The following is a 20,635-nucleotide window of genomic DNA, read 5'->3' as shown; positions in this document are numbered from 1 at the left end:
TGTTCTCAGGTGGAGGTAAGTCTCTTGTCTGTACTTGTAAGAGAGAATTATCCCCATAGGTGATGTATTTGCTACTTGTTGCTTGATTTGAGAGCTATTCATATGCATGGTGAAGAGTGTATATGTGTTAGCTAGGTTATGACAATGTTCAAGTAGAATTAGGCTTGTAGTATGACTTATTTGGATTGTGTGAACTATTTATCCATGTTTTCTTCATGTTATAACTACTTGGTGGATCTTAAATATGATTTGAAACCCATATTAGGGTTATGCTTGTTGATTTTTCATAATGAACTGTCATAAAAAGTTGAATTACTTGATTAGTCATATTTATCCCTTATCTATGTGAGCATTCATCCACAGTTTTATTAATATATCCTGGTGTATCTTACTTATGTTATTTAATATGCATATGCATGAGTTTAGGGAGTTGGATATTGAGAAAAGTTGTGGATTTTGGCACTGGGGACACAATGAGCGGATATATATTATTGATCATTGACTATGATATAATTGATGCTTGGATATGGATTCGTCCCTTCGGAGTTAGGTGATTATCCATGTTACCTTTGGCCCTATGAGCGTACATACTTAGATTGGTGCTTGCATTGGACATGTGGATTGTGTCAGGCTTATAGATTATGTTGTGAGGTAGTGAGAGTAGGTTCTGAGTGAGCATATGCATCTTAGACTCATACAATAACTATTATTTGAATGTTATATGATACACATAATGTTTTAATGTAAGAAATGAAGTATTTGATATCATAACTAATCTCTTTATTTTAAACGCATGCCTAAATTTCATATGTATTGTATCTCTACCTTTTGTACCTCTTTGATATTTCCATGCCTTATTTCATATCCTGTTTATGATCACTTGTTTATTGGACTGTTAGTAAGTGACAGTGTCGACCCCTCACCACTACTTCATCATGTCTAGACTTGATACCTATTAAGTACCGTGTTTTTTCATTCATACTGTAATTTTGCATAATTTTGTGCAAATTTTGAGGCGGGACTAGTGGTATCCATCCAACTTTGTACTAGTGGTATCCATCCGACCGCAACACATGCAATTCTCCTTTCCTACTTATCTACCCTATTTATTTATTTCCTTTCAGACAGATGATGTTGTTTAGTTTAGATAGCTACTCTTGATAGATGCTCATGGTGATGAGACATCGGGTTTTGGGAGATTTTTAGATAGTTGTGGTCGTGTTTAGACCATGTCTTAGACTGATATAGTTGTGATATTGATTTGAGATTATTCTGCTTTCTTATTTATGTCATGACTCTGTTAGTGACTTAATAATCTGCTTTTAAAATTGTTGTTAAGTGTTGGCTTTCCTGGCAAGTGAGTTAAGTGTCATCACTGCCTTTGGTGGATTTTGGGTTCATGACATCATGTGATAACAAAAGATAAATGGTCCATTGCCTTTTGAATAAACAGATGTATCCAAATATTCCATAAGATAACCTTACAGTTGAAACGATCCGACCAATTATTTTGAGCATTGGCATTCAGTTCGATGATTTGAGGTGTTGAGTAGCTTCATATGATGTATTATGACTTGCGTGCATGGTCGGTTTTGATTTTTGAGTGGTTCGGGATTGATTTGGATAAATGATTCTCAATTTAGAAGTTTTAAGTTGAAAGAAGTGACCAAGTTTACTTTTTTTATTTGACCTTCGATCAGAGTTTTGATTATTTTATTAGGTCTGAATGGTTATTTCGAACTTAGGCGTATGCCCGAATTGGTATTTGGATGTTTGTAGAAGGTTTTGGCTCTATTTGGCGAAAGTTGGCAGTTTAAAGGTTTGGAAAGTTCATAATTTTGACCCACAGTTGAATTTGTGGTTATTGATTTTTGTTTGGGATTCTGAGCCTTGGAATAGTCTTGTATGGTTATTATGACCTGTGTGCAAAATTTGAGGTCATTCCGAGTTGTTTAGACGTGTTCGGCGTAAGTTTGGAATTTGGAAATTTATAATAGTTCATTAAGTTTGAATTGAGATGTGATTCATGGATTTGATGTTATTTTGGGGAATTCGAAGCCATGAGTGGGTCCATGTTATGTTTATGGACTTATTGGTATGATCAGACGGGGTCCCGAGGGGATCAGGTGTGTTTCGGGGTAGTTTTGGACCATTTCTTCCCTGTCTTTGATTGCTAGTGTTCTCTAATTTTTTGGTATTTTGTGCCTTCTTCACGATCGCGTGAGGAAGATCACGATCGTGATTAGTATGTTCGAGCTGGGTGGTTTTTCCTCTTCGCATTCACATCTGGATGGTCACATTCGTGGAGGTTGAGCTGCTTGCCAATCGCGTTCGTAGAGGGGGGTCGCGTTTGCTGTTAATAGTGGGAGCTGGTGAATTGTCTTCGCGTTTGCATGATCCAGGACACGTTCACGAAGTTTTCGTATCTACGGTCATCGCATTCGCGAGGTCAATGATGCGAACGTGAAGTGTATTTTCTGGCAGTATTCATCTTAGTGCTTCGCGATCGTGAAGTAGGTCCTGCGATCCTGAAGGGTTCACTTGGCGCAGCGGTATAAATTTCTATTTTCGGACTTGGAACTTATTTATCATGTTTTGAGATTGGGAGCTCGGATTGATGCGATTTTTACCCACTTGGATTGTGCAAGTAGTTTTTACTCGGATTTAATCATTATTCATAATTCTACTTTGATTTTGGAATTTGATTGGTGATCTAAAAGAGAAATTGGGGGTGGGGGTTTGGCAAAACATTTCTAAAGTGAATGATTGGGTTTTGAACATCGATACGGAGTCGGATTTGGATAAATCTTGTATGGTTGGACTTATTGTAATGACTCGACCGGTTGTTTAGAGTATTCTAGCCATGTTTCCCATATTTGATGTTTTACTTATGTGTATTTGTGGATATGTGACATGCAGGGAAGGTTAGTTTGGTTTCGGGGAGGTTTTGGAGTTAATTGGGACACTTAGTCCCTTGGTTGGATGCTTAAGTTGTAAGAGTTGACCGGAGTTAGACTTTTGCATAGGTGACTCCGGAATGGAGTTTTGACGTTTCTAATAGCTTCGTATGGTGATTTTGGTCTTAATCTTATGTCCGGATTTGGATTTGGAGGTCCCTAGGTTGATTTGGTTCAATTTGGTGAAAGTTTGAAAATTAAAGGTTTGGAAAGCTGATAGGTTTGACCGAGAGTCGACTTTGTTGGTATCGGGTTTGGATTGTGGTTTTAGGAGTTGGAATAGGTCTGTTGTGTCATTTGGGACTTACACGCAAAATTTGAGGTCATTCCGAGTTGGTTTCTTATGGTTCGGCACGAGTTATGGAAGTTGAAAGTTCATTAGTTCCTTAGGCTTGAATTGGGGTGCGATTCGTAGTTTTGATGGTTTTTGTGAGATTTGAGGCCTCGAGTAGGTTCGTGTTATGTTCTGGGATTGAGTGGTATGATGGGACGGGGTCCCGTGGACCTTTGGATCATGTTGGATTAAGTGGCATTGCAGCAGTTTTTCTATGTTCTAGTGCATCCGCACTAGCGATGGATAGGTCGCAGGTGCGAGACCGCAGAAGCTGCCAGGGGGCAAGAAATATAGTGCTGGGCTGGAAGGGTTGGGTCCGCAGGTGTGGACTATGGAGTGCATGTGCGCAAGCGCAGACGCGCAGGAGCTTCCGCAGAAGCAGAGCCGCAGTTGCAGCTTGGTGTCCGTAGAAGCGGTTGGTCGGGAAGTATTTGACTTCCATACCTGCGATGGATTCTCCGCAGATGTTCTATCGCAGGTGCGAAACTGCGCACTGCAGATGCAGTGTTGCTGAACATAATACTTATATCGAGGGTTTGGTCATTTTCCTCGTTTTTTGAGTTGTGGAGCTCGGTTGGAGGCAATGTTTGGAGGGCTTTTCATCATAATTGAAGGGGTAAGTGATCCTTACTTGATTTTGATGTTAGTTATTGATTGCCCATAGATTATTACACCTAATTTATATGAATTTGTGGGGTTTTGGACTACGATTTTGGAGAGAGTGAGATTTGATGATTTGAGGATTGATTTGAGGTTGGAATGGGATGAAACACATATATTTGGACTCGTATCGTAATGGGTGTTCAGAATTTGTAAGTTTGGTCGGATTCTGGGTGCGAGCCTGGGGTTGACTTTTTGGGTAAACTTTGCATAATTGATTCAAGATCTTAGCTTTATCATTTGAAATCATTTCTTATGGCTTTTATTGATGATAGTATGTCAATTTGGTTAGATTCGAGCTGTTCGGAGGGTGATTCATGCGGGAAGGGCTTATTAGTAGATTGATTTGGCTTGCTTGAGGTAAGTATATTTCCTAATCTTGGTTGAGACATTAGTTGCCTAAGTTATTCGGGATAGCTACATGTTATGGTCACATGTGTGGGGTTGAACCCATGTGCGTGCACCGGGTTATTATTCATGCTCGGGGTAGTGCTTAGGCTATGTTATGTCATTAACTGGTTGCTAAGCTTCATGTTGTGATGTTTCTCCTATTTTTACCCCTTTTGTGAGCTATTTGTACCATGTTTGAGGTTACATAGAGGTTAACCTCCTGATTGAACCTGAAATTGCTGCTTTCATGATGTAATTACCTGATTTGAGTTATGATAGCACACTTTGCACATGCATACACTTTAGCATGTAACTTATACTAGTACATGAGTATGAGATTTATGTCCATTGATAATGTACATGTAATCCTGTATATCTTCTTTTTGTGTGATATGGTTCAGACTGGCAGGCTATGACCATGCTGGGCAGATTGAAATATTGAGCATGTGACCACGCCGGGCAAATTATGATATTGAGCCTGTGATTATGCCAGGTAGATAGTGTCATTGAGCATGTGACCATACCAGATGGATTGTGATATTGAGCTTGTGACCATGCCGAGCGGATTATGTTATTAAGCATGTGACCACGTCGAGCAGATTGTGATATTGAGTATGTGATCACATCGGGCAAATTATGATTATTACACGTGATTACGCCGTGCAGCGTGTGGATTGGGATCCATCCCCATAGGGTCACCCTCTCATGTTTTTTCTTGATGGTGTACACGGGGATTTGAGGAAAACTGATCAATGGTTTGGTACGGTTATGGAAATTCTGAGGAAAAGCTGGCCAGTGTTTGTTTTGGTTATTGTATTTCATCTTTACTTGCAATTTCCTTGGTTGTTTACCTGATTTATTTGCATGTCTTCTTATATGGTAGATTGTTGACTGAGTAGGGTACGTTGAGTAATTGTGTGCACCAAGGTGAATCTTTCTCTGATTTATGACTTGATCATATTATTATTCTGTACTTGTTGGATTTATGAACTATACAGGTTATAGCGAGTATCATTAATAATTGTTTCCTCTATTTCCTCGCCGAGGTTAGTTATGATACTTGTTGAGTACATGGGGTCGGTTATACTCATACTATACTCTGCACTTAATTGTGCAGATCCGGGTGTTGGACCGATCCACTAGTAGCTGAGGCTTATTACTGAGTTTGTCATCCGAGAGACGAGGTAGAGCTGCACATCAACCGCATTCTTAGCGTCTCTTTTCATTTTTACTGTTGTCTTTTATTCAGACAGTATTGTTATTTGGCATTTTAGACTTGTATTTCTATTTTAGAGCTCATAACTCTGTATTTACCATTTCTGGGGGATTTGTTATGTTCGACAATGTTGTTTATGTTGATTGGCCATAGACTTGTGCTATTACAGTTAATTCAGTACTTATATTTTTGTTGATGTTATGGTGGATTTTGAGGTTATTCTTGGTATAGATTGGTTTTACCCATATCACGCTATCTTGGATTGTCGTGCCAAGACTGTGACTTTAGCCGTGCCGGGGTTGCCTAGATTAGAGTGGTGAAGGACACTCAGAAACTCCACTAGTATAGTGGTTTCATATTTAAAGGCTCGACGTATAGTTGGGAAGGGGTGTTGACGTATTTGGCTTATATCCGTGATTCTAGTGCGGAGGTTCCTTCTATGGATTTAGTACCAGTTGTGAATGAGTTTTCTGAGGTGTTTTTTTAATGACCCGATAGCTTCATTAGATGTTATATGACTTGAGTACGTGGTCCGTGTTGTTTTTCGGAATGTTTTTACAAGAAAATATGATTTTTGCCTTTAAAAATAACTTGAGTTGAACACAATCAACATTCTTTGTAAACGACCTAGGATCGGTGTTTTGACGATTCCGGTAGGTTCATATGATGTTTTTGGACTTGTATGCACGTTTGGTAGGGGTCTGAGATGACCCAAGCAAGTTTCGGCACATTTTGTAAAAGATTATGAAAAATGAGTTTTTTAGTTGAAATCTTCAGTTTTGATGATCGATTCTTGTTATTTGATGTTATTTCGATGATTTGAGGTGGCGAGAAAGTTTATATGATGTTATTACACTTGTGTACATGTTCGGTTTGGAGCCCGGGGGGATCAGGTGAGTTTCGGATTGATTTCGGACTATTTTTTAACTTGTTGAATCTGCTTCTTTTAGCTTCTGGTGTCCAGTGCCTCGAGATCGCGATGGGGAAGAATTTGGGTTGGGGCTAGTACTCTTCGCGAATGCGAGACGTGGAATGCGAACGCGAAGTCGTGGGGGATTACTCTTCATGAACGCGTCTGACCCCTCGCGAATGCGATGCTTTGGATGTGGGGCGATGGCAGGTAGTCCTTCTTCGCGAACGCGACCACCAGGCTGCGAATGCGGAGGCTTGGCTGAGGATGCCTTCGTGAACACGAGAGGGACTTCGCGAATGCATAGTCCTTTGGGCCAGTGCTCATCGCGAACACATCAGGTGCTTCACGACCACGAAGAACACTTGACGCCCAGCTATTTAAAAGCTTGAAGTCGAGATTTATTCATTCAACACCATTTTTGAAAGCTAGAGCTCAAACTAGAGAGGATTTTGAGGAGATTCTCATCCCAACTTCATTGGTTAGTAAATTTTAACTAGTTTTGATATATTTCCATAATAACCATTAACTTTTAACCTTAATCTATGAATTTTTCCCTTCGGAAACCAACTAAGGCAACTCCGATTTTATGGTAGAAATTAGGGGTTTTGGGTATAAATTAGGGATTTTGTAAAATTGAGATTTAGACCTCTAATTGAGGTCAAATTTCGAAACAAATCACATAACCGGGCTCGGAGGTGAATGGATAATTGGATTTTGGTCTGAATCTTGGGTTTTGACCAAACGGACCCGTGTTGACTTTTTCCAATTTCATTAAAGATTTAATCTTTTTCTCTCGGGGGCAGTTTCTAAAACTTATTTTGATTTATCTGGACTATATTTGGCTAGATTTGATTGGTTTGGAGGCTAATTATAAAGGAAAAGTCATGGTTTAGCATTGATTTGGTTGAGGGAAGAGGTAAGTGTCGTGGTTAACCTTTACTCGAGGGATTAGGACTTGATTGGTTTATTTGCTACTTGATTTATGTGTGGGGACGGCGTAAATTCAAGGTGACGAGTGTATATACGTAGTCATGGGATAAGCATGCGGGTTGGGAAATTTATTTATTGTCTTCAACTATTTCTTGATTTCATTTAATCCAAGTTATTACTTGTTAAATTTTCTATTTGTTACTTGCCCTTGTCAAATTCATGCCTTCGCCCGTTACATGCCTTAATTTGATAATTGTTTCCATGTCTCTATGTATTTATATATTGACTGCCTTTACTTATTTTTGGACCTTGTGTGTTATTAGATAGCTACTTTTATCTGCTTTATGTCTTTAATTATGTAATGTTTTTATTGTATTTTATTTGAGATACGACGTAGTTAGTTTTAGATGTTCATTTATATTATTATTGTATGGGATCGGGTTGCACGCCCCAACAGATATTGGTATTACTGTTTGGGATCGGGTTGCACGTAGCAACTGTATTTATATATAAATTTATGGATCGGATTGCGTGACGCAATGGAGAAGACTTGGTATTTATATATAATTGTGGATCGGGTTGCGCGTCACAATGAAGAACACATATTTTAATGTGTTAACTGTTGTTATTGTATCCGTGTTGAATTGAGAAGTTGAGCATAAGTGTTATTCTGGGTCCCTCTCTTATATGATTTCAGTTCCGATTTCATGTTAAATTCTTGATTCTCTTTATTTCTGCTATTATTTTATTTATATTCGTACAGGTTTATAGTAGGTGACTTGTTATAGCCTACTCACTACTTCATCAAGGTTAGGCTTGGCACTTGGGAAGTACATGGGGTCGGTTGTACTCATGCTACATTTCTGCACTTCTTGTGTAGATTTTAGTGTTGGCCCCAATAGTAGCTAGTGGAGGCTCACTTAGATTAGCTTTTTACGGAGACTTGAGGTAGATCTGCACAACGATCGCAATCCCTGAAGTCCCCTTCCTTATCTAGTTTTACAGTTTATTTTGTTTCTAACTGTTATATTTTAATCCAGACATTGGTTATAGCACTTATAGTATGCTCATGTACTTGTGACACCATATTCAAGGATTTGAATAGTCAGCGTTTGGAGTTATTATATCTATTTTGAATTTCTATAGCTTTATTTCTTATTAAATTGCTTTCAAATTGGTTTTTAAATGATTAGTTGTGTACTAATGTTGGCTTGCCTACCAAGTGGACGTTAGGCGCCATCACGGCCCCGCAGTTGGGATTTCGGGCCGTGACAGTTTCCTATGGTTTTGCCGGGTATTGATGAGCTCAAAACACACACTTATATTATGCTCACTAATCAAATATAGTATAGTATAATACCGTATCTACATGGATTGGATTTAAACAGTATTCTTGTAGTTTCTAGCTTGATCACTATTCAAGATGATCAACAATTGAGATTTATATGATTTCTAACTAAAATTAACTAAGCATCTAGCGCTATTGACTAATGACAATCGGAACAAAGAAGGTTATCGGTGGGGGAAAATAGGGGTTGATAGGATAGGTGCAAGATAATTATTTGGAATCTAACTCCAGATACGTTACTTCTAATGTTTAAGTGAGTCTCTCGAATTCACTCAATTATTAGTTCAAACATTCAGCAAAAACTCCTCCCTCGATTGAGTCTTAACCTCACGAGATGAACCAATTTAAGCACAAAAAGATATGCAAGAATGCGTAGTGGATTGGTCTTTAGGAAAACCTCTTTCTATTATTCTCCTAACTAGGTTTAATCAATGATTCAACTAGCCTCTTTTGATTACTAGGAAGAATTACTTAACTCAGCCAACAATATAATGCAAAGATATCACAAGTTATGCCTCTTTCGATTACATGAACTAGTGAATACAGATGCAACAATTAAATCATCCAAAAACAATCATCAATACACCAAATCCATCAAACCCTAAAGAGAACAACGCCATAGATATGGAGCAATTTATCACAAATAAAGTTAAAGTATAGGAAAACATAAAATTCATTCCAAACTCGTGTCTTGAGTGAGGAAGGACTGATGTAATCTTTGTTCTCATGTTCTTCCAACTTCACCTTAGCCTCCTTAGGTTGAATATGTGTCAAAAGTCCATAAAATAATGTTTTTCCTTGTATTTATACCAAGTAGGGTCGGACCTAGACAAAATAACCTTTTCCTAGCCGAAATTGGATTTTCACTCCGTAAAGATTACACAGGCGTGCCGCATGGGGCGACGTGCCATGCGGGGAATTAGAGGGGAAATCCAGAGAGCTAGTTCTGACAGGTAGCAGATAATTGCACAGCCGCGGCGCCCCACGTGCCACGATAGTGAGGATTTCTTAGTGTACGTATTTTTCTAGCGTTTTGACATCCAGACTTGGACCTCGACCCCCCGAACATGATCCCGACTTAATTCCTTAGGCTTTTACTAAGGCTTCAAAGCTCCAAATAGCTCAAATTCATTCCATAACATCTACATTACTCGGAATCACTCCTACAAGGCATAAAACACAAAATAAGTGTAGAACACTATCAATTAAAGCTTAAAATGAGTAAAGTGCAGTAATTTAGAGTGCAATAAGTGACTAAAACACAATATTATAGCCTACCATCAACACCCCACACTTAAACCATTGCTCGTCCTCGAGCAATTAAACTACACTTCATATAGACACGACCCTTTTTAAACAACACTAATAACTCATCACACCAAGAATAATTAAAACAGATTAAGAACAATACCGTAACATCCTCGCCTCAAGATTTGACACAAAAGCACCATGCAATTTTTTATAACCCGCTCACTTATTCTAACACAGAGGTCCAGCATTACCTTTCCTTCATGAATCAAGTGCCCTAACACAATAATAGAGAGTAGTTTCACACACAATAAAATTTAAGAACAATCAGGAACTCAAGATAGAAAGAATTCACTCACTCTTAGAAGTATTATTCATTTGCCACAAAATACGTACCATAGGCTTGCCCGTAGTATACAACTCTACTAATTGAGCTCATTTAGCCAAGGATCAAATAGGACCTTAATTGGTTGTAATGTAGGCTGCGGGATGGGTAGGATACATTTAGATATAAGAGTGACTACACCTCCTTAAGAACTTTAATACATACATTTAACCATTCAAAACCCCAAACTTATGTCCAACCAAAACTCCACCTTCACATCAATATACATTAACTCCCTACTTCTTTAAGCACAATTACATCAAGAATCACCACTATCAAGGAATATTTTGTACAACAATACACCTAAATGTTTTTTCTTTCTTTTTCAATTAAAGTGGCTCTTACTTTTTCAATACAGTGCATCTTTCTCCTTATTTCATTAGTTCCACTGAAAATCCAAACCAACCACCCCACACTTCAATTTTTACAAAGTTCATACCAAATTCAAGTGCTCACGAGAGGTAAAAGGTTCAAATAGATGGTCAATTCAAACAAGTGGGTAAGGATTATAATGTGGTTTCCAAAAAAATAGGATTACATGCTCAAAGGGGTTAACTATGATACATAACAATTAGGTGGGTAAAAGCACATAACTGGCTCAACAAAGAAATGCCTATATCACTTCGCGGTGTTCATCAAGGGGGCTCAAAAACCAAGCTACTGCCGATTCTTTTCAACTCCAAACATGATTTTGGCACATAATTTATACTCAAGAATTCTAAATTAGTGCACTACATGAACAGACGACTTGAATCCACATGATTTCAAGGCCAATGTCAAGATTATTTCACTTGGACAATTCGTCGAACATATGACAAACATAGAGTGTATTGACTTTTCTTTTAAACAATTTGGATAATTCAGATTTCCCCAATTTCTTTTCAACAGCACCAAGCACACATACTACACTCAACTAATTTCCCTCACCCCTAAAGCTTACAATGATCGAGAATGGAAAACAAGGGTTGTGGGAAAAACAACCATGGAGAAAAGAAACAAAGATGAAGAAGAAGAAAAAGGAGAGAAAAGAAGGAGAGTAGAGATAAAGATTATACCTGAGTTATCTTGTGTGAGAGAAATAGAGTGCACGAGTAGTGGAGATGAATGTAAGAAATGAGAGGCGTTAGATTTTGGGGAAGGAGGGTTTTGAATTTACCTACTGAAGCACATATGGACTCTTTAAAATTTACCAGACGAGTCGCATCTGTGGATTTTAGAACGCTTCTGCGACCACGCTTTTGCGGTGTATGAACCGCTTCTGCAAAATTACCGCATCTACGGTGTCCTGGGCGCTTCGGCGAAGCCACATCTGCGCAAATTATTACGCAGGTGCGGTTGCACCAGAGTTCTACTAGGCAGAATTGGGCAACCACTTTTTGGCTTGTCCCAACACCTCAAACTCCTCAATTCAACTCCAAAAAATCTAAAACTTTGCACATTAGTCAAAAATAACATAATAAACTATTCTAAAAAGAAAATTTCAAAAACGACTACAATTTTGAAAATGATAGGTTGCCTCCCACCAAGCGCCGCATTTACCGTCGTGGCACGACGTGAATCAACTTCACCACTTTTCTCTCCACTTGGAGGATATAAACTGGGCACCTAACTTGGAATCAAGTTTATGACCATGAGTGATGGGGGTGGTAAGTAGATGATTAAGCCACATTCCATTTGCTTCATTTTGCATTTCTTGGCTTTCATGTGATGAATACCATTTAGCCTTCTTGTACCTTCAAATTGTAAGATGTATGCCCCATGCCTCTACTCTTCGCAATCCCTCATTGAATCGTGTAGTTCAATTCCCATATTACCACACAATTCCAATGTTGAGAAATGCTTGGAATGTGACATCAAGCCCCCAAATTGCAATTCTTTCTGGATTTTGACATCCTCTTGGTCCCCCGGATTTGAGTCATTTTCAACCATCTTTTCAACTACATCGGTTGACTCTAATTCCATATTTTTCTCGGTATCACCAACAAGCATGAAGTCGGTTGGTGGATGTTCAATTCTTGATTTCTCAAAATAAAGCTCACTTTCTTCCTCAAAGTTTGACTCTTCTTGACCTCTTTCCACACTCTCAAGTTGGTGGGCATAGTGAGCCTCAACCAATATTTTCATTTGATATTCCAAAGTGCAGATATTCTCGTCATTTTGAGTCAAAACTTGTTTCAAGTCCTCGAGTGCCAAGTTGTGCTTCTCCTCATTTTCAATAATGACCTCCAACATGAGCATCATCCTCTCATTTTGAGCATTTGAGAGTTCTTCTTGCTTTTGATCAAGTTCCAAAGAAGGATTTTCGGATTTAACCTCTACGGATGGATCTTGGCTATCATTCACTTCCGAGGCTTTTTGGACCTCTAAAGCTTCAAGCATTTCTCCCATTTGTGAGTTCAACCTTTCAAGCGCCAAATCATTTTGGAGACTATTTTTCAAAAGCTCCTCCAAGGCATTTTGCTCTTTGTTTCCTCCTTCAAGTAGGCACTCCATCATGAGTTTGAACTCTCCATTTTGACCATGCTCAATTTCTTCCACTTCCATATCCATATACTTGTCATCACAAAAAGTAGAATCATCATAGCGGGGGATCGGGGAAGGGAAGGACAAATAAGCACAATTATCCCAATGGCCATTTTTGCCACCACACTTATCACAAATACTCCACTCATGGGTTTGAGATTGTGCGCACAATCCGCCCTCGGAGAATTTAAACAATGTTTCCACGAGTGTGGTCCTCCACAATAAGGATAAGGGTCATCAAAGTATGAACAACTACCATTCGACAAATTTTCATTACATGATGCCATTTTTCAAAAACTAAGAAAATAAACAAGAAACAACAAGAAAACAATTAAGAAGATAAACAAAGATAAGAAAATAATTACACAAATATTCACAAGTTTGGACCAAAGCACGTACGCTTACTTCTCAAACAACCTAAATACGTCAAATTGTTCCCCGGCAACGGTGCCAAAATTTGATACGCTCAAATTACACCTATATAAATGGTGTAAGGCGGTCGATGTCAAATATAATAACCCAACTAGGTTGGGGTCGAATCCCATAGGGAATAGGTGTGAAAAGGTTACTTGAATAGTGTGAAACTTGAACTTAAGCCGTAGTTCTATTCCGTTAGTTTAAAAAAGAGTTTTGTAATTGTGAATTATCAAGAAAGGCTATTTTGTTAAGAGAATATGATTAAGAAACCAAGGTTGTGTCCCCATCAATGGAATGTAATGCTATCGGTGTTAATATGATATATTTCTAATTAAAGGTCCTTTGATATGCAAATGATTCCTAAATAACTACCCAATATTTTCCAATAACTAGGTAGTATTTCCTCTTTATGATTTTCTCAAATATAAAAGAGTTACAATTAAGAACAACCAATTTATGTCAAAACGTATCCCTAAGCGATTCTATTAAACAAAGTTTAAAGCCTTGAGTTCTTGCTAATCAATTCTACCAAACCCTAACCCACTTTTCCAAGTAAAGATAGAGTGAAATGGCACTAGTCAATGTTTGCAACCATCAACCATAAATGAATCATGAGAAATGAATAAAAATCAACCAACCATTATATTTATATTCAATGGTAAACACCCATTAACATTATACCCACTTAGGGTCCACAACCTTAGTATTTAAAGTTAGCGACTCATACGAGAATACAAGAATAAAGTAATAAATAAAGTCATAAAGCTTACAAAGAGGACAAAGTCTTGGATTTTCTCTCAAAAGCTTCCAAAATAATGGTGTATTCAATGCTCTAAGTATAGCCTCTTATTGAGACAAGATGGTACAAAAACTCTAGTCATTCTATTTATAATGGTCCAAAAGTCGTGGACAAAAAGTGACAAAAAAGGCCCTGTAGATAAAGTCTGCGACCGCAGAATGGGCCGCATAATGCATTCTCGGTCTGCACATCTCCCTTTTTCACTGTAGATTTGATCACGGAGTTTTCCAGTTGTTCATCGCATTTTTGTTGTGCGGTCCGCTTGTTGGTTTCGAGGCCGCATATCGTACAGCAAAATCATCTTCACAGGAAACCCTTTTCCATTTGTGCGATCACTATGCGGTCCGCATACGAATTGTGCAACCGCAAATTTGACTCTCAGATAGTGGGGTGGTCTATTTCACTCTGCGATGGGCCTGCTGTCTGTACATCACTTTTGCGGTCACAAACCTGCCGCATTTCTACCTTTCCATGGGTTTTTGTCATCTTTTTCCTGTTCTTGGTTCTTCAAGTCTGGTTTCCGGCAAAACACCAAAACTACATAAGAAATGACTTATAATGCTTTAAAAGATGAGCTAAAGTCTATGTAATTAGTATCAAAAGTGTCGCATTTCTACGGCACATCATGTGCCCAATGTGGATGGTTTGTGTGAGCTGATTCTTCAGGAGGCCCACAGTTCGCGGTACTCCATATATCCGGGTGCAGCTAAGATGTATCAGGACTTGATGCAGCACTATTGGTAGAGGAGGATGAAGAAAGACATAGTGGAGTATGTAGCTTGGTGCCTAAATTGTTAGCAGGTGAAGTATGAGCATCACCGGCCGGGTGGTTTGCTTCAGTGACTTGAGATTCCCGAGTGGAAATGGGAGTGTGTCACCATGGACTTCGTTGTTGGGCTCCCACAGACTCAGAAGAAATTTGACGCGATATGGGTGATAGTGGACTGACGAGCTCGAAACACACACTTAAATTATGCTCGCTAGTCAAAGATAGTATAGTATAATATCGTATCCACAGGGATTGGAGTTCAACGGTATTTTCGTAGTTTCTAGCTTGAATGCTATTTAGGAGAATCAACAATTGAGATTTATGTGATTAAAACTAAAATTAACTAAGAATCTAAAGCTATTGACTAACGACAATCGCAACAAAGGTAAGCAAGGAAGTTATCAGTGGGAGAGAATAGGGGTTGATTGGATAGGTGCAAGATAATTATTTGGGATCTAACTCTAGATAATTCACTTCTAATGTTTAAGTGAGTCTCTCGAATTCACTCAATTATTAGTTCAAATATTTAGTAGAAACTCCTCTCTCGATTAAATCTCAACCTCATAAGATGAACCAATTTAAGTACGTGAAGATATGCAAGAATGCTTAATGGATTGGTCTTTAGGAGAACCTCTCTCGATTATCCTCCTAACTAGGTTTAATAAACAATTCAACTAGCCTCTTTCGATTACTAAGAAGAATTAATGAACTCAACCAACAATATAATGCAAATATATCACAAGTTATGCCTCTGTACATGAACAAGTGAATATAGATGCAACAGTTACATCATCCAAAATGCTTTAATACATAAAACTAGAGTTACAATCCACAAACAAATATCAATACACCAAATCCATCAAACCCAAAAGAGAACTGCTCCATAGATATGGAGTAATTCATCACAAATATGTTTAAAGTAAAGAAAAACATAAAACGATCCAAACTCGGGTCTTGAGTGAGGATTGAATGATGAACTCCTTGTGCTTTTGCTTCTCCAACCCCTCCTTATCCTTAGGTCTAATATGTGTCAAAAGTCCAGAAAATAATGTTTTTCCATGTATTTATACCAAGTAGGGTTGGGCCCAGACAAAATCACCTTTTCCTAGCCGAAATTGGATTTTCACTCTGTAAAAATTGCACAGGCGCGCCGCATGGGGCGACACGCCATGCGGGGCATTAGTGGGGAAATCCAGAGAGCTAGTTCTAACAGGCAGCAGGAATTTTGCACAGCCGCAGCACGCCACGTGCCGCACTAGTGAAGTTTTCTTAGAGTACGGATTTTTCTTCCATTTTGACGTTCAGACTTGGTCCTCGACCCCCGAACACGATCCCGGCTTAATAAAGTGGGCTTTTACTCAGACTTCAAAGCTCCAAATCACTCAAATTCATTCCATAACATCTACATAGCTCGGAATCACTCCTACAAGGTATAAAACACATAATAAGTGCAAAACACTATCAATTAAAGCTCAAAACGAATGAAGTGCAGTAAATTGGAGTGCAGTAAACGACTAAAATACATAATTGTAGCCTACTATCAACACCCCATACTTAAACCATTGCTCGCCCTCGAGAAATCAAACTACACTTCACATAGACATGACCTTTTTAAACAACTCTCCTTACTCATCACACCAAAAATATTTAAAACATATTAAGTACAATACCGTAACATCCTAGCCTCAAGATTTGATTCAAAAGCACCACGCATTATTTATAACCCGCTCACTTACTCTAACATAGAGGTCAACGACATTACCTTCTCTTCATGAATCAAGTTCCCTCACACAACAATAGAGAGTAGTTCCACGCACAATGAAAATTAAGAACAATTAGGAACTCAAAATAGAAAGAATTCGCTCACTCTCAGAAATAACATTCATATGCCACAAAAGATGCACCATAGGATTGCCCATAGTGTACTATTCTACTAATTGAGCTCATTCAGTCAAGGATCAAGTAGAACTTCATTTGGTTGTAATGTAGGCTGCGGAACGGGTAGGCTACATTTAGATATAAGAGTGACTACACCTCCATAAGCACTTTAATACATACAATTAACCATTCAAAACCCCACACTTATGCCAAACCATAGCTCCACCTTCACATCAATATACATTAACTCCCAACTTCTTTAAGCACAAATACATCAAGAGTTACCACTATCACAGAATATTTTGCACAACAATACAACATTTTTTTTCTTTTTTCTTTGCTTATTCAATTCAAGTGGCTCTTACTTTTTTTTACTAGTGCACCTTTCTCCTTATTTCATTAGTTCCACTCAAAAGCCAAACCAACCACCACACACTTCAACTTTTACAAAGTTCATAATAATTCAAGTGCTCACGAGAGGTAAAAGGTTCAAATAGATGGTCAATTCAAACAAATGGGTAAGGCTTGTAATGTGGTTGCCAAAGAAACAAGATTACATGCTCAAAGGGTTTAACTAAGATACATAACAATTAGGTGGGTAAAAGCATATAACTGGCTCAACAAAGAAATGCCTATATCACTTCTAAGACTGAATAAAACTACTATTTTGCTTTGCAAACACACGGTGCAAGTTCTAGACATCAAATGCGATGCACAGAATAACACAAAACCTCACAACCACATGGCACATAACTCATTCAGGATCGGATTCATCAAGACACTTTAGTCGAAGCAGTTAAGAAAAGCTAAAATCCTACAGTTTAAGGTACTTATACACGAGTCAAAAACTGAGCCTAAGCATCACAACTAAAGCACTCACTATTCTTAAGGCATAATAAAGTCAAGAGATATTGCCTTCCATTCAATTCATAGCACAAGGTTTCAACAAAAATAAAAACTAACTACACCTAGTTCAAACAAAACCCTTGAAAAACCGCAGCACAAAGAAAAACCAAGGGGGGATTAATACACTACCTAGTAAAAGAAATTTTTTTGCCTTTTTCTTTCAACTTAATACTTCAAGAAACCCGTCGAATGATATCCATCATCGGGAAAAATCGAATTTTTATTTTATTTTTATGTTTTTTTCAATTTCCCAACTACTACAACTAACAAAACTAACACATATGCATACAACATACAACATATCCCCCACCCCACACTTTAAGTTGTGGCATGTCCCCATGACACATAATTAAAAAGCATAAGGTAAAGTAAAATTCCATGAACATCTAGTCGGGATCTGAGTCGAAGTCGGGATCCATTCCTCGCCTTCGAACTAATGTGCACATCCATGCAGACAGCTTCTTTTTAGCCCTCTTGGGGTGCACCCCACACTTATCTTTCTCACTCGCCACAGCCTTCTCTTTTGAGCCCTTCACTTTTTACTCAACACTTGTAGTTGGCTTCTCCTTTTTCACCCTCGTTTCTACATTCATCTCGAAAGTTACAGTCTCCTCACCAACTCTAAGCATGAGCTTCCTCTCGTGTATATCTAATATTGCTCTACCCGTTGCTAAGAATGGTCTTCCTAAGATGAGGGGGACCTCTTTGTTCTCCTCTATATTCACTACTATAAAATCTACAGGAAATACAAACTTATCTACCCGAACTAAGACATCTTCCACTATCCCCTCGGGTATCAGAGTTGTTTGATCTGCCAGCTGCAAAGATATTAGCACTGACCTTATCTCTCCAATCTTCTTCTCCAGTTTCCTGTAAATAGATAGAGGCATTAAGTTAATTGAGGCAACAGAATCATATAAAGATTTATCAAAATTAATAGAGCCTAAAGAGCAAGGTAGAGTAAAACCCCCTGGATCTCCACACTTTTGTGGGAGTTTATTTTGTAATATAGCACTGCAATGCTCTGTGAGCTTGACCACTGAGGTCTCTTCTATCTTCCTCTTCTTTGTCAGGATCTCCTTCAAGAATTTGGCATAAACTGGCATTTGGGAGAGCACTTCTGTGAATAGCAAATTTACATTAACCTGTTTCAGCATATCCTGAAATCTCTCAAATTGCTTATCTAGCTTTTCTCTATATAGCTTTTGAGGAAAAGGTAGAGCAGGCATATGCTTTCTCTCATTAGATTCATCTCTTCTCGAAGTTTCCTCCTTCTTGTTGTCAACTTCATTCTTGCCTTTCTTCTTCTTATCAATATCATTCTTTTGCTGCTCCCCATTTTCCTTTTTAAGTACCACCTCTTTTTGGATTGGAGTGGTATCTTTCAACACTTGCCCGCTTCTCAAGGTCACAGCATTCACTGTTTCTTTGGGGATTTCTCTTAGTATCAGCTGGCAGAGTACCAGGGACTCTCTCAGATAATATTATTGCAATTTGTCCCACTTGTCTCTCCAACTTTCAAAAACCAGTGCCCAATTCTTTGATAGATACCCTGTGAGCATCCAACCTCTCATCTGTCTTGATAATGAAGGCCTTCATTAGATCTTCTAGACCAGGCTGATTGGACTGTTGAGGCTAAAACTGCTGCCTCTACTGATTTTGGAAGACTGGAGCTCCTTGTCCCTGAGGTCTAGAGTTATTTTGTTGCCACGCATTTGCAGTACCTCCAGATGAACTCCATGAAAAACCTGGGTGCCTCTGACCCATTGCATTATAATTTCCCACAGCATTCACTTCCTCAGTTGAGGCTTGACACTCATGAGTAGGATGTCCTCTTCCACATATATCACAAGCTGCATGAGGCTCGCTTTTTATTGTAGCTAAGGTCAGCTTTCGTATTTCTTTAGCCATAGCATCAAGTTGTACCTGCACAGATGCGTTAGCATCAACCTGGTGAACACATATCGATCTTCTTCTTTCAGCACTCTCAGAAGGCCACTAATTTACATCTTCAGACAACTCATCAAGAATTATATATCTCCTCTGAAGTCTTCTTCATCAACGGGCCTCCAGCTACATTGCTCGATGTTCTACGTGAGGTCGGTGTCAATCTATCCCAAAAGTCCTGGAGTTGCATCCAGAGTTCAATTCCGCTATGTTGACACTTTTTAACAATCTCCTTAAACCTCTCCCATGCTTCAAACACAGTCTCAGTATCTTTCTGGCAGAAGTTATGGATTTCTTTCTAAACTTGCCCATCTTAGCTGATGAGAAATATTTATCAAGAAATTTTCTGGCCATCTCATCCCATGTTCGAATCGATCCATTAGGTAAGCTTCGAAGCCACTGCTTTGCATCATCTTTGAGTGTGAAGGGGAATGCCCTTAAGTAAATTACATCTTGTGACACGCCATTGTATTGAAAGGTGTTCATAATCTCCTTGAAGTCCATTAGATGTGTGTTTGGATCTTTGTTTCAACTCAAAATTGTTAGTTGCAATTGGAGGTGGTCTAACACTTGATAAACCTTGATTGTAGACCGGTCTAGCATAATCGCCAAATGGTCTACCAAGCATGGGAGCTATATTTCTGAACTAGTCTGCACCCAAGGGTTGATTCTGAGCAATTCTACCACCCCTCTCTTCTTCGTAGACAAGCTGTGCATCTATAATAACTGCTTTCTCGGCATCCCTTGCAGCTTGTTCTCTTCGTTGGGCTGCCTCTCTTGCAGCCAAATCCACATTATCATCACCAATTCCGGCCATTTCTTTGGTTGAGTATTGCCCAACCTTTTCTAAATGTCTCGATGAGATTTCTTTCCTTCCTCAGCTGTCGCAGTTGTTTTTCTATCTCTAGTTCGTATGGTAGCACTTCCTTCGCAGAAATTTGAGTCATGCACCAATATAACCTGTAACCTGCGCACAGTCAAAGAACACCAAACATAAAAGGGAAAAAATAAAAAG

At 38.7% G+C, this 20,635-nt stretch overlaps 1 pseudogene; it reads left to right on the top strand.

The window, feature by feature from the left end:
• Nucleotides 1–19,828: 19,828 nt before the first annotated feature.
• On the top strand, nucleotides 19,829–19,926 carry LOC142170034 (small nucleolar RNA R71; annotated as a pseudogene).
• Nucleotides 19,927–20,635: the final 709 nt, after the last annotated feature.

The sequence above is a fragment of the Nicotiana tabacum genome, chromosome 15, assembly GCF_000715075.1.
Source record: "Nicotiana tabacum cultivar K326 chromosome 15, ASM71507v2, whole genome shotgun sequence".
Lineage (NCBI taxonomy): Eukaryota > Viridiplantae > Streptophyta > Magnoliopsida > Solanales > Solanaceae > Nicotiana > Nicotiana tabacum.
Note: the sequence above shows the minus strand (reverse complement) of the source record. Positions and strands in the feature narration are given on the sequence as shown.